This window comes from Bactrocera oleae, chromosome 3 (assembly GCF_042242935.1).
Source record: "Bactrocera oleae isolate idBacOlea1 chromosome 3, idBacOlea1, whole genome shotgun sequence".
Lineage (NCBI taxonomy): Eukaryota > Metazoa > Arthropoda > Insecta > Diptera > Tephritidae > Bactrocera > Bactrocera oleae.
In genome coordinates, this window is record NC_091537.1 from 4767654 (window position 1) to 4794008 (window position 26355).

The 26355-nt window shown below is 34.6% G+C and overlaps 2 long non-coding RNA genes across 2 annotated transcripts in view; one reads left to right on the top strand and one right to left on the bottom strand.

Annotated features, from left to right (window-relative positions):
- The window catches only part of LOC118682153 (uncharacterized), a 58204-nt gene that overhangs the window by 19982 nt on the left and 11867 nt on the right, over nucleotides 1-26355 (top strand). Inside the window, exon 2 of the long non-coding RNA XR_004977820.2 lies at nucleotides 17944-17972. This is a non-coding gene — a long non-coding RNA (uncharacterized lncRNA). The remainder of the gene's footprint in view (nucleotides 1-17943; nucleotides 17973-26355) is intronic.
- LOC118682152 (uncharacterized) lies at nucleotides 11942-12890 on the bottom strand. The gene is made up of 2 exons (XR_004977819.2): nucleotides 12426-12890; nucleotides 11942-12349 (listed from the first exon to the last, which is right to left on the bottom strand). It is a non-coding gene; the product is annotated as an uncharacterized lncRNA (long non-coding RNA).

A 26355-nucleotide genomic window follows, 5' to 3' on the forward strand; every position in this document is an offset into this window, starting at 1 on the left:
CGAAAGTAGCTAATTGCAACAAAAGCTTTGAAATTATGAAAGCCAATAAGGATATGAAAACACATGTGTTGGCTGGAACGAACCTTAAACTGAAAACTCAGTTTGTCGAAAAAAGCTCATTGCATCAAAAGCTTTGAAATTATGAAAGCCAATATAGATGTGAATGCCTAGCACAAACCCGATAATAAGCTACGCAATTTGACTAATTGAAAGCGTATTTGGCAGGCCATTAATAAATATCTAACTAGTCATAGATTATAGTGAACATACGGTAAAAAGTTTTCAGTTTAGAGGTACTCGCCTGCCTTTACAAAACTGCTGTTTTATTTTATATGAGAGAAGGACTAGTCATTTGAAGAAAATTTGTTTTTTCATCCACCAAATGGCAGCGGGAAAGCTAAACATTAACAGAGGGAAAATCTTGAAGTGTTAGACATGCTATAAAGTGGACTTAGACTTGTTCCTACTTTGTGAATATTCCTCTTCTTCCTATTTAGATGTAGATCTAATTGTCAAGTGCGCAACAATATTACTTTTAATGCTGTAACCGAGTTTGTGTGAGTCTCCTGAGCCCACAAAAGCGAGCCAAGCATTAGTTCATTGCCAAACTCTCCATGAGCGATTCTCTTCGCTGTCAACATTCATAATTCTGCCAGTTATGTATTTGGTGTTATTTTAGTTAGTTGATTTTTCTTTTGTTATGGATAATTTACTCCGTCAAAAGTAAACTTTTTTTGACAACTGTGCGTCGGTATTGTTGGCTCTCAAGGTTGACATTATTTGCAATGCTCATGCTGGTCCAATAATAGTAAAAGTTTCCTTCAAATACAAAATTTATTGGTCAACGCAGGCATTCGGTGCCTAAACTCTTTATGACTCGAGCTGAATGTAGACATTTAGATTTGTTCTACTATTGATCGCTGAAAATTAATTATGCACACACTTGTAGCACTCAAATTTACACCCTTGCGAAATAAAATTTACACATAGAGTGAGACGTAACGCTGACAGCACTGACTGATTGACAGTGATGAGAATGATGACGATGACATCATCACTGCGTTTTTAGTTTTTGCTTTAAAATTGCAGCGCTCATTAAAAATGGGTGATTTGAAATATGTCGAACGAATGAGAAAAGTAAGAGGAAATGCTAAACGCGGGGGATGTAGGTTGGGGGCGTTGGAATGAGTGTGGAAAAATATTAAATTGCCATTTTAATACTGAATTCTATGCAAATGTGTGTGGTGACACAATTTTCGCCTATATATAATACATACATACACACAGGGAAATATTGTAAAAATATGGAAAAAACTGAACACAAAAGACTTTTTTGTGCTCTTACACATACTAATGTACGTAGGATTCGCTGAACTGTATTGACATCCCTTGACACAGTCTCACTTGATGAATGTCAGTCTAATCGACTAAATGGCTAACTGACAGGTCGACTGACGGATGACACACTAACTGTATGCATATGTGCGCTTCAGCATATAATTTAATATCTTTGTATGTGTGTAAGCATTTGTGTGTGTGTGTGAGACGAACTGTGACTTTGGCTGCCTGCCTGCCGGTCTGTCTGTCTGGTTGGTTGAATGGCGCACAAATGAATGAAATGAAATGCATCCGTTAGTTGTCTATTTGTATGCTTTTTCCAATTCATTGTCTGCTGCGTTCAAACGACAACAACAACTACGCAAATATATGTAAATGTTGTAATGACAGCATTAATAATAGGAAGTGCAGGCAAAAAATAGACTGCGGTCGATGACAAATATAAAACGCACACAGTAATGAAGCACGAACACTGTGCGAAGGCAAAAATAAATAAACAAATAAAAAATGAACGTGAAACAATGGAAGTGCTTTCGTTAGCAATACATACATCTAAATGGGTAATATAGTATATTTATGTATATTTGTATATAATACTCGTAAAGTCTTCATTTCATTTTGAAATAATAATAAAGCTGCTGAATATATAAATTAATATTTTTAATGCATTTAAATCAGTGAAGCTTAAGATTAAAATCTGACTAGAATAATTAGCATATTCCAATTTTACTAGCAGTAAAACTTTTTGACGCTTTTAGAGTAGACATTCAACATTTTTCATTTAAAATTTTTTTTAAAAATTTCTTTTATATATTATATTAGGGTGATTCTCATATGTATGTAGTGCATTTTACAATGCATGAAAAAAATTATATTATCGATATTAGGTTGGTATTCATATGCACAGCATTTTATATCTTTGGAGAAAAAAATATTATATATGTTATTAGGGTGAAACTTTTTAATTCAAATTCCATCATGAAAACTCAAAATATTACAAGTGTGCTAAATATGATTTTATTTTTAATATCTAAAGTAAAAATATTTTAAAAAACTATTTTTTAGTAATGTACCAATATTAGGGTGGTTGAGATATGAAAACAACTGCATGAAAAAATATACTATACATATTAGAGTGGTACTCATAATTAATGTAATTAACATATTTAATTTAGCATTTTTAGGGTGTTATTATTAGTGTATTTTTTATAACTTTTGAAAAAATATTTGTATATTAGGCTGTTTCTCATACAATGGGACGCTTTTTAATGCAAATTTCCACATGAATGCGCAAAATATAAAAAGTTTGATAAAAATTGTTTTCACTTAAATACCAAATATGAACATTTTTTAAAACTAAAAATTTTACATATCTCTATTGGAGTATTCCATTTTACATGGTTTATATTAGGGTGATTCTCATTTGTATTTTATTTTACATTTTATTGAAAAAATATTTTATGCATATTTATATGTAGCGTAGTCTACATTTTTTAAATTATTATATATTATACATTAGGGTAATTCGCACAATACTGGCATTTTTAACTCTAAATATCGTGATGCAGACTCAAAATATGGACAGCAATTCCTATTATATACCAATTACCAATGATTTTTTGAACTATTTGAAGATTTTGACCATCAGATGTGTATTAATTTGACTCTTACCGAATCTTTTCAAGCCGAGCTATTTCTTTTTATTTTGGGATACAGTTGCCCGGTGGTGACGTAATAAATATGATATATAAAATAACTATTTTTCATACTAAATTACTTCAGTCAATTTCAAGACAGTTAAGAAATTAAAAAAATCCTTTGTATACTCTTTGCCTGACTTTTCTGAACAAGTCCAATGCATAATCTAACGCAGAAACTCACCGTAATACAATTTTTTTTAACCATTCCCATGACAGTTGGATCTACTTAACCGGACCCAACCCGAGTTTTTATTAGATTAAATTGTGTCAACTCGACAGCATTTCTCAAATTATTTAGAATTTTTATCTACCACGACAACAACAACAACAAATGTTCCACGACTATTATTTTGTTGCTGCGTTCCATTTCAGAAAATTTTACAAAAATTTGTAGCTGCCTTCGGTACAGCAAAAATAAAAATTTCGTTGCAAACATATTTTACATTGTGCTTTTAACCGAGTTTGGGATATTACAGAACCTGCAAACTTAATAAATTTTAAATATTTGCGAATAGTTATTTATTGCTTTGCTTCCAAACAAACTTTTATTTTTTTAATGCAAAATACCGTTCTACAGCTATAAATTTCACCTTTATGACTGACATATACATACAAGTATGTTTGTGTTTGTAATTAAAAGCCGCATTACTATTCATGAAAAGTTAATTACTCAAACGTATTTTATTTAAATTTTTTTTTGAGGTTAAGCGCTTTTTGTAATGGCATTTCAATTTGTTATCGCAAGAGATTTATTATAAATATTTCAATTAACTATTTTTACATTCATGTACATATGTAATTATATATGTATTTGTGTATATCTAGAACTCTTGACTGTGTCATAATGTGCCAAGAAGCTAACTATTTTTAATGGCTGTCATCCGTTTAATTTAAATTATGTCATCACAGCACAAGTATAACAACAATTTTATGCCAATATTTACATATATATGCACTTACATACATACTTACATACACATACACACATATGCTTTATAGAAACTAGAGCACAAGCCATATGCTTACATTTAGTGCAAATATGAGTACAATTACTTTCACCTACGAGTATGTATACAAATGCATGTGCTTGTAAGCATATAATACATATGTATGTGTGTGCTGCAACTCATATATATCTATATATATATATATCTGGTATATAGATGCATACACACAGATACATTGCAATTAACGTCCATTCCATGCCCAACACACTTTGCCATTAAGAAGTGCTCATGCAATTTGTTGTTGTTGTAAAAAGTGTAACACTCATATTTAAAAGTGACCTACAGCGGTTTGTTATTGCAGTTATTGTGGCTATGGCCGGCTAACTGCTGCCACCGTCACAGCTAATGTTGTTGTTGTTATGGATGATTCCGGTGATCACAATAACTTTGGACAAAGCACGTTGCCACATTTCCGTTGCAGCAACAATACACACAACTTTTCAGCATACTGCCTTTTATACAAACATATGCGTCTATTTTTTCTGCAACGTAAATATCGCGTTAACTATGTATTATTGTGAATGGCTTATCATTTATAGTGAACGACTGGTGGTCACATCATTAATTTCAAGCTTTTTAGGAGCAAAGCTGTCGCTTATATTGTATATGCTCAAGAAATCCACAAAAGGTTGTATTGCAATTGTTTGAAAGGGGGCTCTAATTAATCATAAATGAATTAAGGTAATCCTCAAATTTTAGAAAAAGAGCGTTTAATAAATTTTTAGAAAAAAAATTTAATAAAATTTTCAAAATAAAAATTTAATCAAATTTTCAAAAAAAAATTGTAATAAAATTTCAGAAAAACAAACTATATCGGCTTGTGTCAATTTCAACGCTATAGCAAAATGCTTTCACTATATACATACATACATATAAATTGGTATTGTATATAGAAAACGACTATATATAAAATTTCAGAATACTCTGATGTTCTAATATACGATCGGTTTCAAATTCGGTCGCCTTTTATGGAACATGATGCCATGCGTGCAGCTGCTTTGGCTAACTATGCAGTAGTCTACACTCTTAACCCAGTTTTCTATGACCTTCTTGACGGATTCTGTAACTCAAATGAAAGGCTGCATCAAACTTATTAATGAATTCTTAGTATAATCTCAGCTGTTCGCATAAAACAGATCTATAAATCACAGAGCGGATGTGAATGAATGACGTAACACCATTACCGAGTTTGTTGTTGAATAGAAGACAAAAATTCACAACAAGTAATAAAATTGATAATCTGTTGAAATCGAAGAGAGTCCTAGCTTATGCATTTAACCGCTGAACATATATATACATATAGGTCATCTATTGTGCCTCTATTCTGCTCACTGTCGGTTGAGAGAGTATTTCCAGCTCTTAATTTGAAGTGAAACTCATTGAGTTAGTGTATGCTTCAATTATCAGCGAAGAATTAGATTTTATTCAAAGCTAGGTACTCAATTAAATGTCATTTCCTATGTTTACTTTTGATTGTTTGATTTTGATGGTGATAATTATTTCTTTTTTTTTCTATTTCACTAATTTTTAAATGAGATAAGCATTAACGAGCTGGAAACTTCCTACTTAATATACTATTTGCCTTTCAAAAGAAACCATTCCTTCATACAACAATCATAAAATAGTTCTCACTTCTTCTTCTTATCAATTGCAATGCACAAAAATTGTTTCGAATATTCTGATTTTATTCATATATCATCAATGAATAAACATTTAATTAAAGAAATTCTTTTACATGTCTCTAGAGTACATTCCCATCCACAGTAGTAACATGGTTTGGCGGCTTTTGAAAAACTAAGGAATTTTGATACCTCTAACAAAAATAGTTCACTCATTTCAAACGATTGTGATAAACTGTGGTGGATAACTTGTATATGTAATTTATCGGTGTTCTTTAATTAATATTAAATTCTATTCAAGAGCCTTTTCGCCAATTTTCTATAAAAATTACTATTTATGTTGAGTGAAATTTTCGCACATTGTCAGTCAATGGGTTACAAAAAGTCGAAGGACTCTTCAACATAATAATATTTTATGCAGAGCGTGTCTGGAGTTCTTATTCTCTCCAGGCAAGCAGTAAAAGTCTGCAATGCTTTCTCGGTGTGGTATGAAACACCGTATAGTAGTATCCAGTACTATAAGTCGTACGAGTATAAGATGCAACTGATGTTGTTGTATATTTGAGTTTTCAACTAACACATTGTGTGGCTATGCAAAATATCTGCGATGAACTAAATATGCAAAACAAAAAAATAATATCATACTCTTGAAAGTAAAAAAAATTTTTTGATATGTTTCACATCAAGAATTTGAGAGAGCGCAACATTGATAAATTGTTTTGTTGTCCTATTTTCCTTCACTTTTTTTCACTTGCTTAGTACTTCTCCCTCGATGTTTAAGTAATAATACAAAGCACCTCATTCTAACCTCAAAAAATCAATCCGAATTATAGGCAATTAAGTTAATAACAATCATACAATCATAACAATCAATGTGATTTGCGAATTGCTTTTGTGACGTGTTAATCACTGTCGTTATTTTGACAGCTTAGTGTCCACTATTGACACAACTGTCCATCAAATATTTGCCGAAGTTATAAATGTTTAAACGAATGACGAAAATCGATTAAAATGCCAAGTCAAAGTTCTTACCTGAATGACTTGCATCAAACACAACAAAGTAAACAATGAAAATGTAAATACATACATATACACATACACATATTATAAATATATGGTAAATGGGTTCAGCAAGTGAGCGTTTGTATGCATGCAATTTCGCATTAAACGAAAAGTGAAAATGCGCGCGCAACTCGTGTGTAAGTCAAAGCTGAAACGGAGCTTGTTATTGAAATGAAGAGAGAAAAGAAAGAAGTAATTACAAGCAAGAAATAAATTGCAAGTAAAAAAATAACAGTTATTTGAAAAACTTCGAGTAGCAATGCGTAAAGCTTAAGCGACCAGGCAGAGTCATGCATTGCGCTTAGCAAGCGCGCGGCTGCGAATTTCGAAGGCGAGCCCGCTTGGCCTCAATGTTGTTGATGGTGGCAGCGGTGGCGTTGCGCGCTGCACTGCACCGGTTTGTAACGGCGATGACGATCCACGTGAACAACGGAACACATTTCGTCGCTTCCTGTTGTTGCTTGACTCTCTACATTTATACGTGCGTCGCTTGATGCACCACTCCCTGCTGGGTTTTTGGTTGACCAAGCGTATTTTTTGCGTATTTATTTTGCACTTTTTTTGACTTCTGATACCCACGCGTATTTCTTAAATTTTTTACTTGCATTAATTTCGTTTTGTTGCTACTTTTGCATTATATCAATTTCTCCCTTACGAAATTCATGCAACGCAATGTCATCAGCAGCAGCGGTGGCAGGAAAGCAAGTTGCATTCGCCTGGCAGCTTGTTCTGGTTCGGAACATTTTTTTTTTTTTATTCATTCATTTTATACATTCTTTGTTTTTTGTTTTTCGTTCGGCGCATTTTAATCTTTATAACTGTACTTAAATTTGCAGTTATGCAAACGTGTGCTGCTGCTGTGCGCATTTAATTCACAAATAAAATTCACGGCGACTTGGTGCGACATGCGATTACAAAAATGAACAAAAAAGACTTGTAAGACAAACGGCGGTGCAGCTGCGCTGTGGAGGCGCATGACTGACTACCATTTGTGCGAAATTTCTCGTACATCGGGACAATGAAAGTGCGCGTCGTCGTCGTCGACGACAGAAAGCGACCAAAGGCGAGATTGTAATGAGCATGAACCGATCACAATATGCAGATTGTGTGCACAATGCCGATGAATAGCCGTTTTTTTGGTGTTGCTGACTGTGTTGGCGGCAGCTCAATATCAAATAATGGAGATTTATTAATTTTTTCTTCGTGTACACTTTTTCGGAACACAATGTAGCCGATGGTATGTAATAAATCTGCGCGACGACACACGACGGGAGATTTAAATTTCATTATCATAATTGTTGCATTTTGCGTGTGTGTATTTGTATAGAACGGCGAACAAGTTTGTTCAAGCAGAAGACGGTAAGATACATCTTCCTAACTGGCTCTGACAGAGTTTACATTAAATTTAGTGACTCTCGAAAAAACTGCTGTGTTTTGCGAATTCCTCATTTAGCAACTAGACTTTCCAGTTACTGTTATCACAAATAAGTATGCATATATACAGACATATATACTAGGTAGTAAACAAATCGGTGCCTGTTCGATTCCGACCTAAAAAATTGGCTTCAAAACCCTTCAATTCCCGGCTACAAGTAAGTGTGTTTCAGGCAGAACCAGGGATGGAGGGATGGGACAAGTTTTTAATTCCTCTGCCAAATAAAATATAAAAATCTTTAAAGCACTAGTCTTCATATGAGGAACGTGCCCTAAATGAGATTAGTTTACTCTGCTGATACTGATCAAAGCTAGTCAACTACCTAGCAGTCTATAAATATATTTGGGGAATATTTTAAGTCGCCATAATAACAAAGGCCAACCGACCGAGAAAATACAAGATACAGTAGATCAGATATACATATCAATATCTGATCTACTGTATCTTGTATTTTCTTTTCTACAATTGCTAAACAACTCTATTACTAATGGCTCGAATAGTCACCGACGCAAAACCGTGGACCGAATCAGCTGATACGACCCATCTTATGAGTGCGCAATGTAAATGAACAGTCAACACCGCTTCAACAGACCCTTACGGTAGGATATCGGCGAAAATTGGATGAGCAACGCAGGGTTGCCAATCTCGATATTTTGTAGTAATTAAAAAATGAACTTGAATATATTTGAAATATTCTTAAAATAACTCAAAATCACAGTCGAATTCACTTATTTATAAATAGGTAAATAGGTTATTTAGTAGCCTATGATACGTAGGCAGTTGCCATGCATAATGTAAATTTTGGTATACGATTATCTAGCGGCTACTACACTGGTTGCTCCACATAATTAAAGTGTAAAACGGTAACATAGTCAAGTAAGAGCGTTCTGGAAGAAAGACGATGAGACTTTTGTAATAAAATATCTGTGGCAAACATATACCTATCGCTGCCACAAGAGCGGTGAGTTATATTTATACCGTGAACAGGGTATATTAAGTTTGCCACGAAGTTTGTAACACTCAGAAGGAAACGTCGAAAACCCTATAAAATATGTCTGTCTGTCCGTCTGTCTGTATATATACAAACTAGTCTCACAGTTTTTAAGCTATCGATCTTTTTTATTATTTCTCACTAAGAAGCTGCTCGTTTGTCAGAACCGCCGATATGGGACAAGTACTTGTATGGGAAACTTTTTTATTTGACATGGTACCTACACGAAATTTGGTATGGATTATTATTTAAGACAATAATGCAATCTTCGAAGAATTTGTTTAGAACGAATGACTATAGCATATAGCTGCCATAAAAACTGAACAATTGGAACCAGTGCTTATATGAAAAACTTTTTGATTTGACGAGGTATCTTCACGAAATAAGGCAGAAGTTATTGTTTAAGGCAACAATGTATTCTCCAAAGAAATTGTTGAGATCAGATCACTATATCATATAGCTGCCATACAAATTGAACGATAGGAATCAAGTGCTTGTAAGGAGCCTTTGTATTTGTGAAGGGTCTTATAGCTACGATGCAACCTTCCTTTAATATCTAGCAATCGCTTATTCTTTCAATTGGAAAATTATCAGTGATTTGTACCTATATACTACTTCTCTCATTTGCATTCCTCAACCGAAAACTAATCTATAGCTAATTGAAGTCTTCGGAAGAAAGATGTCCCGCTTCTGCGATACTCAATTGAATTAAATTTGCTTATGAGAAACAGCAATTCTCACACTTGAGGCAAGAAACGGAAAGAAAAAGATCACAAAACTTGCCACTTGTCGACACGAATCTGTCGGAAAACCACATTTATGGGTATAAACAACAATAAAAAAAAAATCAGCCCAAAAACAACAACCGCAGCGTTATCGCACACAGTTGCATGTTGGAAATTGAGAAACTGACGAAGAACTGGTTGAAAGCATTACGAGCGCTGGCTGTTAGCCGCCACTTAGCAATAACGGTGCAATGTGGTGCAATTTTTGCAGTCGCCAGCGGCTAAAACAACCTAACAACAATAACAAGAAACTGCTAAAACAACAAAGTTATTAACTCAAGAGACAAAAACAAAAACCAACAACATAATAAACACGAATTTCCTGCTCAACAGCAATCGCTCTGGCTGCCACACGTTGCAGCTGCACGCATTTGAGTGCATTATTGTACACACACACACACACACACACAGATAAACAAACAAAAAATTGCAGCAGCAGCTAATATTGCGGCTAAATGCGCCGTAGTGGCAAGCGATGGGTATGCATATTGCAAATGCATAGCAACACAAGATTATTTCGCTGCAACAGCGAAGCAAAAATTCCAATGTATTGTTGCTGGTAGTGTGCCAGGCATTGCAGGATGACGAGTGCAGTGCCCACGAAGACAGGTTGTTGCTGTGGCAGTCGGTCTGATTTGGTGGCCAAGGCAACAACGCGTATAACTAAGCAGGCACTAACATGGCGGCCGAGGCATGCAACACGGTTAAGTTGTTGGCTGCTTGTTGCACTTGTTGTCGTCGTATTGCAAGTTTGACTGCATTTGAGTATTTGTTTTGTTGCTTTTTTGTTCCATTTGTATCTTGGCTTTGTGCACAGCGGAGCCTTCACTATCGCTCCACGTTGCGTGACACCGCCTGTGGCATGCTATGAAAACCGGTTTCTGCAACGTTATTTCGTGCACAATCATGCTACATACTGCATTTGGCCGTGGCACTGAATGCGGCCATGATTTTATTGCGTGCTTTTGTTGCAGCGCAGCAAGCAGCCGCAGCAGCAACAGTCGCTACCGAATTGCAACGAGTTGTCAGTTGGTTGTGGCACATTTTTTAGTGGTAGCTGGTGACTTTACAAACAATTTGTTGTGTGCGCAATTAATTGGCTTGTGTTATTAGTTGGCATATTTTACATTTATGGAATTTGATTTACGAATGCCACATGTTGCCGCGGCTACACTAATTGCAACATTAAGCAAATTATAATAATTTAAGCCTTTATCGAAATTTGAGTTATGATTTATCATACCGTACTGACTCAAACACTAAGTGGGCGGAAGGCGAAGAACTGCTGTAAGGGTTGCCAAATTTTGTAATAGCAGCAATTTTATTGATTTTAAGAATGCTACTACTAAATACCATAGAATTCGAAATTTTCCAGATATTCGGCTGAGAAAAAGCCTTGTCAAATCGAATGAAGCACTCTATTTCATTCGCCAACAATAAATAAAATTAAATCTCTGTCAAATTATTGAAAAACATATTAGGAACACATTTAAGGCTAGCACGCTTTCGACTAGAAGGTAGATGTTTTTTTTACCAATAAATCATTTCGAATGAATCCCATTCATTCCGATAGCGGAGCGGCAATACTAGCCTTGTGCTCAGTGACCTTAGACGGCTGGGCTTTGCTGAGCTCAGCATGCACTTGGGTAACTGCAAGTTCGTTCCAGTCTAGAGTATAAACCAGGAGATCTATTTCAGCTCTTGTCCTCACCAAGGTTAATCTTATAAGCACACAGATTACAAAATTGTGACGTAGGCAAATCGGAAAATTGTCTGAAAAACAGCGATGTAGAAGTATTTCTACAGTTCAGCTCTTGTTAGTTGGAGGTTGTAATATCTTGGGTTTCATACCTCATACATCAAAAATCAAAAATTTGTTTGTAGGAGCTTTTTGCTAGTGTGAAGAATGGTCGCCGCAATTAGCATCGAAATCTGAACTAATCTGACGTGAATAATACACGCTTACACAAGACCTAAACGAAGCAAAAAATGTCTGGCCCTGACTTTTCTTACTTTTTCTAACCATTTCAATTCATTAGTAAACGGCACTTGATACATTCTGTATTATAAATTTTATACACAACTTTAATAATAATTTATTCGCCTCGAAATTTTCACAATACAGTTTTACAATTATCATTGTTGTGCTATGCTAACGGCACGATATTCGATTCGGCAGTGGTAAGTCAATATGAGCAAATCATACAGTATCGAGCATGTATCTATGTATGAGTTGCAACTGCTGCACCATTAGCGGCATTGCACTTATTGAAAATTTCACGATGCTGCTGGAGCCAGGCTTTCGAATACACACAATTATACAGACTACATATTTGCAGACGGTTCTTGTTTCACGGAAAATGATAGACATTTTTGTGCTTGAAAATTCCATATGTCAGTCGAACCTGCAACCTGAGCAAACTTTTATTAAACTGCACCATGACAAACGTTTATCAGAATTTTGTACAGATGTCCACTTTAAGCTTACATTTCATTGCCTTTGACCAGCTTACTCCTATATTTAGACAGGAAAATATACAAGTATATATTTTCAACTTCCAACCCCCAGCGGTGAGTTCCTTTGATTTTGTAGAGATATCTTCTGTTGTATGTATTTGAATAGAGTTGAGGGATTCAATGTGGTACGAAGGGGCTTGAACTGGAATAATAATAGGTAATAATTGTCGATAGACTGGAATTATTGGCACTAAGTACATCGTGTTATTAGCTCGCAGTCAAGGCAAAGTTTAATCGGTTCGTTCTTAACGAATTAATTAAGAGAGCGACAGCTGATTGTCAAAGAATTTATTTCAGCTAAAGAAACTGACAGTTAAACTAAGCGCTGAATGTCAAAGAACTTATTCAGCTCAGAAAGTGTTGGCTGAATAAAATTCTAAATGCCGTAGCGTCTCAAAACATAGTAAGGAATGCTAGCTTACTGCTATTTATTATCTTCCTGTAAAAAGTGTAACTCCCAGATTAAATATATAAATAGTTTCGCTACCTAATCCTTTAGACTATGAATGAATTGAGAATGCGAGTAAGACCTTTATTTCACAAAATAATCTAAATACTGCTAGTACTTTTTCTGGCCGATGTATTCTCAAAGCGAATAAAATAATTAAAAGTTATGACTTGCCATGTAGTTTTCCAGGTTGAATAGCAAAGCAGTATTCATGAAAAGTCCTGAAACGTCTAACTTTCTGAAACATTTCGATATTCACACAGAAACTTATATTATCAGTCACTACTTGCCAGCATTCTATTTATTTATTGCAAAAGAAGCCAACAAAAGAAGCGTTTTCAAAATATTTGCTTTGTTGGAAAAACTGGACTAAAACAAAAACCAAGCACAACAAAATCATAATGGCAACAATAAAGAAGTGAAGAACTATACAGTCAATATACTAGTAAACAAAGTGAAGGAATTTCAACTGTTTTGAACCACAATAGGAGACTAAATGTTATGGTTGTAAGAAACACGAAAAATAAAAAAAATAGTAAAGATGTTGCAATAAATAAATCCAAACCTGTTAACCCAGGGTGAGCTATACAATATATGATGAGTATACGACGCCATGTAAAGAACTTGATCAATTAACAAAGGAAAATGCTTTCAAAACCGGATGTAATGTAAAGGATGGAAATTTTTCGACATGTGAACTTTATACCCTTGCTAGATATTTGGCTGAGCTTTCTCGAATACTATCACTGCGACATCTATTTAATATACAATAGAATCCAGTAGTATAACGCCGCTTCGAAATGTCTGAGGAAGCTTCTCGAAAATGAAATAGAAACTGAAATTAACTCGAAGGTGTAATTCTCATAAAAAAAATAGTTTGTATTGTATACAACAACTATTTCAGTTGTAAGAGGTCGTTTCTCTTTGAATGGTGAAAATTAGGGCTAATTAGGCTACTCAAAAATAACCAATTTTCGAAAATGTTATAAAACTTAAACTATTGAGATTTTTAAGTCAGAACAGAAGTACCGACATTGGAAAAAAAAGCTTGAAAAATGTTCTTGTGGCTATCTTCGATTCACCAACAAGTGTTAGAGAGTAATGATTCGAACTAACTATACAGTTGTTCAAACTGACAAATTTTGCATTGTCATTTCTAACAGTTTCTGCTCATTTGAGCTATTCGCAGTTGTGTTTCTCAGAGTAGTTAAACTTATGTAAAATCAGTAAAGAAAAAATTAAAAAAAAAATTGAGGAGTTACGCTTTTGTAATTGCTAATCGTTGAGTTCTTGTATTCAAAATTCAAAAACAGAACTCGAGATGCTCAAAAAATGTTTGACGGTTGCCTCGAGGAGTTTTCGGTTGCCACATAGCTGGAGACAATTTCAAATAGAGTATTTAAATGAAACTTGTGTGCTTGAACTATATATAAGTATTTGTGAGTCATCAGTGAAGGCTTTTTCCATAGAATTTTCAGCGCCATTTTCGAATTTAATTATTTAGTGCTGCGCATGCCCGTCTTAGCTGCCGCATACGCTCTTAATGCCGGCCAAAGTTGATCCGAATAGAGTGGCTTGCAATGGTTGCTTCGCTGCAATATCGCGCCGTTATTGTCTAGGCTATTTTTACAATGCCATTCGCAAAGGTACCAAACACCCACACTTTGGCGCAACCAAAACTTCAGCTCCATTGTTGCGCGTTGTAATGCCAGCTCAGCGCTTTCTAAAATGAGAATTTCAGCTAAAGTGCCTAAGCCAAAAAGTGGACCGCCGTATTAATTGTTGTTATTGTCCACATTGTCGGCACCCATTTCAGGCAACAGCGTCGTAGTCGGCTTTGTCAGCGACGCGCGGCCTAAGTTCATCCCTTCATGCCGCGGAAGGTCTGTTACTTTGGTAGGTCGGCTGGTCGGCTAGTCGGCTGACTCGTCCAAGAATACCTTAGTCAGCTCAAGCTAAGCAAAATCGTGTTGTTGCCTTGTCTGGTATGTCGGCTTTTGCGTCACACAGCCAAGTGCTGCTATGGGCAAAAGCAACGCGAATAATTTACAACAGTTAACATATATATATATATGTATGTATGTATGTGTGTGTGTAAGTGTGGCATATGTTAATCGCGATGTGTGCTGCAGGCATGCACAAAATACACAAAGAAATTGGCACAAACGTATGCGTCTATGCCGTTGGTATGTCTGTCTGCCTGTCTGTGCTGGGGTTCGTCTACCCCGCGTTCGCGTTGCGATTTTATAGCTCAACGGACTCACATGCCGCCAGCATGCGCATAGGCTTTTGAACTTTTCGTCGTTCGTCGTTCGTCGCTGTTGTGGTCTGCTCACATGCCTGCTTTTATATACTTTTGTAAATATGTTTATCAAAATATACTAAACACTGCAAATGTGCATATGCACACATAATTACAAAAACAAATGCATGTTTATATCAATGTGTGTCAGCATTTGTGCTTCTGTGTCTATCCGTCCGCCGGTGTGCTGTGTGTTTGGGTGCCGGCGCAGCCGACCATAACCTAACACAACTTTACAACTTCAACACTCAAGCTTTTACGATGGTTGTGCATTTTGCGGCATTTGGTGGCAACAAGAAAAAATATAAAGATTAAATAAATAAAAAAATAATAATGCCGAACGATTAAAAGGGCATTTTTATTGTTTTGTGACATTTTGCTTTTCTTTTGTTGTTGTCTGGTTTTTTATTTAGTTTATATATTTGCCATAATTTTGCTGTTCATTATTTTTATGCGATTCCTTTTAGTCGCTTAACATTCGCCGTGGGCGTTAAATTGTAGTGTGTCTGCACACACACACACACACATTCATGCTATGTATGTAAAATCACAATAAAGAGTTGTTGACACACATTTTTACACACATACATGCGAGCGCTTAGCATATTTTAAGGCGATTAAGCAGGTGTTTCGTTTAAATAATTTCTGCTTATTTAATTATGCAAAACAAAACAAAAAATCATATAAAAATGCCCATGCAAACATTAAAGGAATTATAGAAGCATATATATGATCATAAACAGTTTAATGCGCTTTAAATATAGCGATGCTTAAAGTTTGGGTTAAGTATCGTCGGCATCAAGTCACGGCAGTAAGCCGTAATAATAAATTTGTATGCGTATATAAGTATAGGTAATAAAAAGAAAAAAACCGTTAACTTCGGCTACAACGAATACACCGTTGTTTTAATACCCTTCACAGGTGAATTTCTTATAGTATAATAAAAGGGTAAAAAAAATTTATATATCTTGATTTTGATCGGTAGGTTTGTATGGCAGCCATATTCTATAGTGGTCTAATCTAAACAATTATGATAAACAAATATGATTATGATCGGTCAGTCTGTACGTATATATATAGCTGCCATATATGCTACAGTGGTCGGATATCGGTGTTAAATTATGTTTTTTTGTGGAGGAAAGAACGTGTGCAATATTTTAGGGTGCTATCGCAATAGCTGTGGCATTGCTTAGCAGAGTTGCAAATAATGCATTAAAAAAATAAATGTATTAACATTGGAATTAAATTTTTTTTGTATATTTTGTAATCCCAAATGGGGATTAAAAGTTTTTTTTTAATTTAGGGATTACAAAATTACAAAAAAAAATGTTTTATTCCACATACCGGAATATAAATTTAAAACTACAGGATTGAAAAACAAAATAAGTAAAATTTTAATTCCAAGCATAGGTATAATAAAAAATTTAGAAAATAATTTGTTTTAGAATTAACATGTTTTCGCGTTTTCCCAAACATTTGGGATTAAAAAATGAAAATTAACTTCTAATCACAATATTGAGATTAAAACATGAACATATTTTTAATCCCAACATCGAGATTGTAAAATAAATTTTTGTTCCGAAAACTTTTTTTAATCACAAAATTCACAACCCTGCTGCTTATCCTGTTATTTTCAATAAGCTCTATAACCTTATATAGAAACACGGAAGCATAAAAGTAAAGCTAAGGGCCGCGAAAAAATTATTGTCTTGGTTTTGGGGTCTGTATATTAAGGTGGAGCGAAAAAATTTTTTTTTTGATTACCTTGAGGGTAAAATTTGTAGATTATAAAAAATTAAAATTTTTGGAAAAAAAAAATTTTTAACATCTCACTTTTAAAGTAAAGTTCGAGTTAAAAATTTTATTTTGTAAAAAAAATTTGATAAGTGTTCTGTAAGCTGAGGAGAGTCCTCTTTCGGGACAATTAAAAGTTATCAACTTAAAAAAAATTTTTGTGGTCATTATTGGAGTCTTAAAAAAATGTCTTAAACGACAACATGCTTTGCGTAAGCGTTAAAAAAAAAGAGTTTTGAGTCAAAAACCGTCAAGTTCGGTAACTTTTATATAAAAATGTAGAGTTTAAACAAAAAAATTTTTTTTTTTGTCCAAAAAGAATTATAACTCGAAATTTACTTCCTACTACTATTTTGTTTTTTCCAAAAATTTTATTTGTTTATAATCTACAAATTTTACCCTAAGGCTAGGCAACAAAAAAAATGTCTTTATCATATTATTTATATTATTTTGCATATATGTAAACAAGTATCCATAATATTCGGCACTGGAAAAAAAAATTGTTCAAAGAATGTTTCTCCATAAGATTTTGAGAATGTATCTGCCAATGCTTTTAGTGCTGCCATTCTGAATTTGCGAATCTATAATATACAAATATAACCATAAGTATAGGAGATTAGTGCAAAAAGTATTATTGTACTATAAAACAATACAGTTATATGAAGGGTGAACGCGCTTATTACACAATTTTGTGCTTATTATCTTGTTCCATCTGTGGGAGTGAAGTGTATAGATTTTTACTTTGCAATGGCACCAATGTAATTTCTGATAAGAAAAATTAGTAAGTGACTACACTTTTGTAAAAATATTGTTATATTGTAATTCGGAGCCAAAAATTGATGGCTTATAGCATTCAGTTATTGAATATTAGTGTATATGTAAATAACTCTATACTTAAAATATATTTTCATTGTAACTAATTATCTGCCTTATTTTTATTTACAGCAAAACAAACACCGGAGGACATTAATGAGGTATGTTATAATATTTATTTTTTTAATATGTTATTAATGCTTTACTCTATCAAAAACAATTTTTTTTTATTTCTAATGAAGTGTATTGAGTATTAGTTTAGGTAGCTTTGATGGTTTTGGGATTTCTCTGGCATGCTATTTTTATAAAAAATAATTTAAGGTGGAGCTATTTGACCAAATATTAGAAAAATTATAGGAAGATTTGTATATACATGTAACTGAAGGTATAGTGAAGCTTGATTCTTATATAAATTTCTTTTCATAATATCTATACCTCTACCACCACTTGCATAAGAAATGTTGGGATCTCTTTTGAAAAATAACCTAAAAATATTTTTTTATATAAATTTAAATATTATTTAAAAATTTCAATGCTTGTTGCTGCTGATTTGAAATGCTTTTTTGTGATTGAAGCCCTGTGTTTATTGTGTTATGCAATTTTTTTGAAATTTAAAGTAAATCTCTTAAGCCTGCCAATCTTCGTTAGGGAAGATTGATTTAAAAGCAAACATTTTATTTTAATCTTTAAAAGGGATTATCGAAATATATACTGGAACTGGATTTTATCGCATACAACATTTATTTCAAACAACAGAATATTTGGTAACTGCCGTATATATAAATTTGGATATATATTCATTAAAATAAAAACAATCAAAATGGCGTCCTAATTGGTAAAAATTCTGAAGATACTTAAAAATCTAGCAAAGCCAATAATTTCCTCACAATATAGTTTATAGCCACCAATGCCCTAATGTCTCTTACATAACACAAATAAATAATATCACTTAATGGCAATCTTTCCATTTGTCATTTGCACATCCATACATACAAACATACGGACATAAATGCAGATAATTAAGATGCCAAACGATGCAACGATGCAAAATAAATTATTGAACAATGCAAAAGGCAGACGACATCAGTAGTGGCAAGATAATGGCAGCAAGGCAGATAGACAGATTGCCAGTTGCAAAAACATGAAAGGAAGTACACAACCACACACACACACCACATGTAACTGGAATGCTACGAGCGGTAGTGAGACACAAGGGAAAGCCAATCGTTTATTCATACACAAAAGTGTGGACAAGGGGGCAGCATTTTGCGGAGTGCTGGCTAAGGTAGCCAGATATGAAGAGTACACAGCAAAGTGATGATAATTTTTCTTTTTGTTAAATAAATAATGAATAAATAAGTCAGAATAAAAGCACAAGCTGCCAGTAGGCGCACCTTTTGCATACATTTATATACATAAAAACAAAATGAAAAATAAAATAAAATATAAAAATATATAAATAAAAATTTAGTAGATATGTATGTATATATAAAGAAATGAGCTCGCCAGATAAGATGCAAATATATGTGACTGAGGACACTGCTGAATAATGAGACGAACAGCGAAGACGGAAGCGCACTAAAGGGAAGCAATGTCACGGAGCGTCATGCATACGAATGTTTTTGTGAAAATATGCGCCAGTAGAAGCTTATGAAAGATAAAAATTATATATCCGCTTATGTATACATATATATATATATATATGCATCTGTAACACCACCCACAAGCGTCAGATTGCATTTCCGGCAACTCGTTTCCAGCAATTGCTGCTGCTTCCACTTGAACTTGCCAATTATATTTGAATAAGATATTAAAAATGAGTGGTAAAACAATATAAAAAGTAAATAAATTAAAATATTTTTTATATATGTATGTAGCAGTTCAGAGAAGAAAATGATATTGTCAATAAATATTTAATAAGCCAGTGGTTAATTTAGAATGAAGTGGAATTAAAACACAGCATTAAGGGATATAAAGCCAAAGCTATGAAAGCATGAATAATTCAAAATAAAAAGCATTGCAAAATTTTACTCAAACAGTTCTAAAAAATGTATTATTTATCAGAAAAGTACATTGCAAATAATAGTAAATGCCTTCGTTTATAGTTTACAGCCACTTGAAAGTCAGCAAAAACGCGTTTTTTTATGATTTTGTGTTAGAGGCGTAATTTCATTTAATAAATAAATTTAAAAAAATGCACATTTACAAAAAAAAAAAAATTTTAATTCTCTTGTTCCCGTGGTCGATTTACAGGAGTACCTCCGAAAAAGATGTTAGCTAATGAAAAAGATTTTACAGCTCAAAATTAACTGAAATGCAAAACCAAAAAATTTGTTAAAAAAATAGATCAATACAGCTAATAATCGAGTGTCTAGTCAAAATTTTTATGCTTGACAAAACTTCAAATTCGGAGAATATTTTGAAATATAGGTACATTCGAAATAAGCAAAAAAAAAAGATATCTGGATATAACCATTCTAACAATTTTATTTATATATCGACATTCTTTTATATTCTTGAAATTTTTAAGGCTTTTTGAATGTTTATTTTTTAATTATATTTTTTTGATACCGAGACTTCTCGAAACTTTTCCGTAATAGCTGGATAGATCAAAATATGTGTTATCATTTCCTAACCGAAAGAGTTGGTTGTTTTAACAACTTAATCACACAATTTTGAAATATATCTCATATTCATACTAAACAAATCTAATTTTAATGTTAAATAACAGATTTACTGATCCTGAAATTCAAATCTGGCACTCATTTAGAATCCTTCAAGGTTCCAAAGTTCCGAAACCACTGCCAGAAAAAATATTAGTCAGCAATAACACAGAAACAATTTAATTAGACAGTCTGGTAAAATGAAAATTTTGGAAAAATTATGGTTTTTTTTTGCTTTTTGCTCGATACACTGTTATCAGGGATGCTCCTTGTTTCTTTAACTGCTCGGTAATATTTATTGAAGGTATGCCAAGTCGGCCTCCGTGACCGTGAAACGATGCCTTGTCTTTTTTCTTTGCCAAAAGTGACAAAATTTCTTTTCTTTTCCTTGGTCTATGATGCGTACTGGACTTTTCATGCAGTCAAGGACTGTCAACTCGGCAACTGTTTTCTGTCACTGAAACAACAAAAGACTCACAGCTTCCTCCAAATTGCGCTTAAATAGCGTCAAACACCGCCGTGAAGTGTTCCCACGGAAGCGCTTGTTGTCCGAAGTGAGCAAAAGCGACATCCCTCGCGTCGATAGTTCTCTCGTGGCCAATATTTCATGCACGATATGACCCACACAGCCTTTGTAGATGCCTACTATCTCAGCTATACCTAACCACATGATCTATTTGAGTATCGCCACAAAATTTCTATGCTATTTTCTCCTTTACTCTAGATGCTTTTATAAGCAAATTCTTTTGCAAATTGCCCATGGCTCCCAAAAATTATGACAAGAAATTTACTACCCTATTGTGGACAATAAAAACCTAAAAGGCATTTATGTAATTAGTAGGGTGAATAGTGGCTACATTGTAAACAAGAAACATCAACACACAAACACAATACATCATACACTGTAGGGATTATGTTCCCGTGTAGTTGCACCATTTATTATTGTGGAAAGTCAAATAAAGCTCAACTGAGATAGGCAAGTGTTGTGAGGATAGTGAAAGACTTTTGCTCCAGTATGCAACTATTAGCAGTTACACATTTACAACGCACCGCAAAGCCAAGCATTAGTAGGCAATCGAAGCTACTTAGCCGAGAAACGCATGCCGATGCAGTCGGGCGCGGTGCAAGGCATCACTATGCACCCTTGAGCAAAGGCTGCGATAACAAAAGTTGTATAAATAGATTTTTATATATTTATATATGTATGTGCGTAACGCAAAAATAACAACAGAAAATGAGGAGACAGAAATGTCAGCAGAAATAAGCAAAGGTGATTGCAAGTTTGCGAATATAAATGTTGCTTATAAATGCTTGTAGATATGCAAGTATGTGTGTATGTATGTGTTATTTGTACATGCATGCGTACATGCGCTAGTGCAAATGCATAACAATTTTAGCGTGTGTGTGTGTGTGTGTGAATGAGTGCTTTTCGTTGTCACTGTATGGCGGGGAAGTGGCCAACTCTGTCACACACACACACACATACATACATGCATATGCACAAAGTGTATGTATTGACATACCTGTACCAGTTTTCTACGAAAGTATTCGCAAAATTCTCTGCATGTATGCGCGTGTGTGTGTGTGTTTAAGTTATAACTGTGTGCCGTAAAAGTATCTGCAAGTTTAGCTCAACTAAAAGCTACCAATACAAAGTTAAAACACCACACATGCTTGTATGTGTGTGGCGCAGAGATGCTGCCGCTCATTTCTGCAAGCGCTCCGTTGCTTTTCGCTCTTTCAATGCCAATCGATGCGCTGCCACAACTTTGGTAGCTCGCAGTACTCACCGGTGCTTTTGCAAGCTTGTTGTTGCTGTTTCTGCGAATGCTGCCGCTGATGCTGCGTCCGTTTGGTGCTGCTGCTGCCAACGTTGCTGCACGTTTATGTCATTGACCTTTGAAATTGCATCTTGTCTGCCGCATACAAGCTACCTAGCAGCCACGGCGCGCACATATTTGCGCTCGTATGTACTACATAAGCTTCCGCGCATACATGCATACACACACTCATGCATGTCTATATATATATGTATGTGTATACTGTTAAGCATACAGTGGCATTTATATGCGAGGTTGCGAGTAGCTGCTGGCTGCTGTGGCACTTTGCATCTGGAATACGCGCAGCTGTGCTCTGCAAATATCACTTTTGGCCCCCTTTACCCCTTGCAACTCTTTCGCTTCAACGTACGCGTAATTGTGTGCTTTTGCCGATACTCTGCGGTGCCTGCTCCAAAGCGTGATGCAAGTGGCGCGCAGTAATGGTGGGCAAGGGCGTTCGATGTTCTTCGACATTCAACACACAAGCGTTCATTCTTATATCTCTACATATGTATGTGCGCTCAATGCAGCGTTGAAGTAAGAAAAGTAAGCAAACTCACGTAAATGCGTGCTTGTATGTATGTGCTTAGGTTCTCGCATATCTATGTATATACTTATATATAATTTTAGCTCCTACCTCCGCGATATGTGCTGATCTGCTGTTGGCTTTGCTCGACAACTTATGGCATTATTTTTCAATAAAAATAAACGTACCTTTTTGCGAATATACATACATATGTAATGTGTGTATAGTACATATACAAATACAGTGCTGTTCAGGTTAATAGCAGCGTCTTAAAAATATTTATGTCAAAAGCATTTCGACTTTATTTCATTAGGATTTAAAAATAATCTCAAATATGAATCGACTTTAGGTTACTAGGAAAAAGTAAATATTTATATCTTTCGATAATTTTTTTACTAGTAAATTTATTCTGAAATAATTCTCACTTACTAAGGGAATAGGCCAGTCTAGAGCTCTCGAAACATACCAAATTTTCACAATTTAAATTATGCGAAATAAGCAAAAAATAATGCTTTTAAGTCTTACTAAGAGGAACACACCTGGGGTGGCAGCCTAAAAAACGGACAAACATTGGAAAAACATAGTAAAACTTTTAAAAAACCAAATAATTATTTTTCGTGTTACAAATGATCTCCGACGGCACAAAAAAAAGATTATCCAATGCTGCAGTGATTCCGGCCTTTTCCGTGGATCAAGCCTGAAAAATGCTCACTAGAAGATATGTTATTGTCCGTACAATGAAGCTATGGTCGCCTTTATTATGTCGCCGACGTTTCCTTATGGCTGTTGCACAGTTCGTGGCAAACTTAACATACAGCATATAAAAATAAAAAATATTATTATTCATCTATCTATTTAATATATTCAGCTACTCCTGAGAGACTATATTTTTGAGATGCAACTGTATATTTAACTTACCGGTAATATGTTTGTATAAAAAAAAACATTAATTCCCATAAATTTCTATATTTTTCGTCTCCACTGCACACTTTTGTATGGCATGCACCTTTTGCACGACTTTGATTGACCTCCCCTCAGTCTCAACTTGATCTTCTTAATAATAGGAATAAAGAATTGCAGCTTATATATATCATATACATACTTACTGCACACACACATATTTGTAAAGTGCGTTTTTTAATTCACATTTCTTATATACGTGCACAAAACTATATCTTTATTCATATCTCGTCTTTCGTTAGTGGCATGCCACACAACTTGCGCATCCCAGCGCTTCATCATTTACCCTTCTCGGTAGTGCCTTGTCGAATCCGTTGAGACATGTGTACATCCGTGGTGCCGCCTTAAACTGCTTCCTACCGCTTCGCAGCAACTTCCCACTCATTTTAACTTTTGCACTTTTTTTGTAATTATTTTCTTTGTTATGCCCTTTTCTTGCAATGTCGGTTTTTGTGCTTTAATTTTAATTAACGCATATTATGTATGTGATAAAGAAGTTATTTACGTAAGTAGATTTGTATATATGTATGTGGGTGTAATTGGCATTGTATGAAGCTTGTTTTATTAAAAGTGCAGTACTAGTAATGTTTAGGGCTCCGTTGGGCGGCAGAAGCTTGTGGCATTTCTTTCTTAACCCAGAAGTACCATCATAGTTAGAAGACAACGGCGGCTTCTTTCTTTCCAGATAAAGTAAAAGATAAACAGAAGCCGCCATATGAAGGTAATTCATCTTCCAGACTCCTGTTTAGAACACCACGTTCCACGTCATCTGATTCTCCAAACTTTTACTTAGATGTGCAAGTTCCGCTCCATCGGCTTGTTCAACTCCTTAAATAGTCGATCGACGCTGACAACAGATATATAGATTAATGATTCGCTAAGTTTGACAGTGCCGAGTGCACTTCGATGACCATATGAGCTTCACTCCCTTTTATTTTGACGTTCCAACGAGGCTGCGGGTCATCTATATCATCTTATCCCAGTTGGCTTGAACCCAAAATCTTGCATGACGTCGACGGAGAGAAGTATTGGGATCTCTCAAAATCTCTTCGATTTATTCTGAGTAGAGGTAAAGGGTTCAATTAAAAGCAACATGCGACCCCGAGAGCGTAGTGGTAGTACCATTAGGTTCCCAACCTCCAATCGAGCTCCATTCCAAATCTCACACGAGCTACTGCTTCCTTCAAGAGACATGCCGATCATTAATTAGCACTGCGCATGAGTTTATGCATCTTATGATCTCAATTGGCACTCTCACATCTTGAAGACCTTGAAGACGGTCGCTATATCCACTGCTATCCGATTTCATTTCGTGACCCATCTTTCTTGTTACGATCATATGCACTCACATATAAATAGATAATTTTTTCTGGGAAAGGTTTTCTTTTGCGATCTCTGCCGTATAGCAGTTGACAGGGCTTCAGTATAATTAACTTGAAAAAGTAGTGAAAAAAAACTGTTATATCTGTTTGACAAAAGTCATTGTACTCTATGAGTAAGAGTTGAATAAATTAAAAATAAATGTACATGTGACTATAATAAGTTTGTATATGTGTTTTTATATATATTTAGTAACTGCTGATATTAAACGAAATTAAAGAAAACCAAGCGATGACCCGATAAAAAAAATTAGAAACAAAAATAATATGAAGAAATGTCCACAATATGCTTCAAAATACACACAAACAACAAAAGCTACATCAATATGATATGCTGGCACCTCCTTCATTTGATGTTTATTTCTGTCAATGCTTTTTTTTTGTCGATGAAATTTTAATTGGCATTGCTGTAAGATTTTGACAAACTGATAACTAACCATCTACAAGCGAATATAAAATGGTGAACCGCAAAATATTCTTGCGCTGCAAAAGGTGGAGTGGTTAGTGTGGGCATATATATATATATATATGTATATACCATATGCTTCTTATAAGCTATGAGAAAGTGCTCACACTACAACTTAATATAAATATATGTATCTAGTTAACTGTATAAAATCGTATTTTAAATCAATAAAAATGCTACCAAACTGAAATGGTCTAAAAACAAAGAAATACTATTTTCTACAACAAAAAAAAAAGTGCCGAAAAAACACTGCATAGCATACACTGCCGAAAAACTATTAAAATTCACAACGATTGTCAGTTGTTGCAAGAGCACACAAGCGCACACAAACATATGTGTTAGCAAACGCCAGTCATGCATAGGCCAAAATAAGCTTGCACATATATCAGCTTACATATTTGCGCTTGTTTATACATACATATATACATACATATTCGTGTATAACAACGTTCATATATTTCGCTATGCCTCTACTACCTACCTTCAAATATTCAACTGACATTTTTCCGCATGCAGACCATGACCCACACCAATGCCGTACGACCAACCGCATCCGAATTCGGAAGTGCTACACCAATTCTACTCAGCACACCGTTACAAACACACACACACACCCACACTCACAAAGGCCTTCCCCACATTTAGCTCTTAGCGCTTTTCCATCACTCATGCGCTCGCACAGTCGCTACAACAATAAAATAATAAAATTGAGTTACACTGCAACGGCGTC